Below are 600 nucleotides of genomic sequence, written 5' to 3'. Positions count from 1 at the left end.
AGCAGAGTCAGGGGAAACGGGAGCGCTGAGACACCAAGAGCCCCGGCATTGCTAAGAGGGAGCCCAGAGAGGGGGATCTGGGGAACCCCTGGGGGCTGCAGGGAACCCCCAGCAGCACAGAGAAGGGGGAGCCCCAGAAGCCCAAGGTCAGAAGAGCAGAGAGGGGGGACCCTGGGGATTCCCGTGGCAGCCTGGACAGGGTGTGGACTCCTGGAGAGGAGAACGCTCAATAGATGCAGGACTCCAAGAAGTCCAAAGTGGAGAGACCAGAGAAGGGCAATTCATGGGGAGCTCTTTTTTGGGATAATCATGAGACATTCAAGTCTTGGCAGGCTTAAGGATGGTATTTCTCAGGGTTTTTCCAACTAAAGTTTTTGGTCTGGAGATTTTTATGGACACAAAATGTCTGGAGACTTCTAGAGATGGGTTGGGGCAGGAGGAATGCCCAACAAAATGCTCTCATACCTTGTTTTTCTCATTTCCAAACCTCAGCCAAGTCTGTTGCCCTGTCTCTGGGAACACCCGCTGGTGTCACCTCTGTACATTGTCCCTGCTGCCTGGTGTCGCTCTCTGGTCTGTTCCCTGTGTCATCCCATTCCT

The sequence above is a fragment of the Melospiza melodia genome, unplaced genomic scaffold (genome assembly GCF_035770615.1).
Source record: "Melospiza melodia melodia isolate bMelMel2 unplaced genomic scaffold, bMelMel2.pri scaffold_70, whole genome shotgun sequence".
In the NCBI taxonomy this organism is placed as follows: domain Eukaryota; kingdom Metazoa; phylum Chordata; class Aves; order Passeriformes; family Passerellidae; genus Melospiza; species Melospiza melodia.
The sequence above is the reverse complement of the archived record's forward strand: the minus strand, read 5'-3'. Positions refer to the sequence as shown.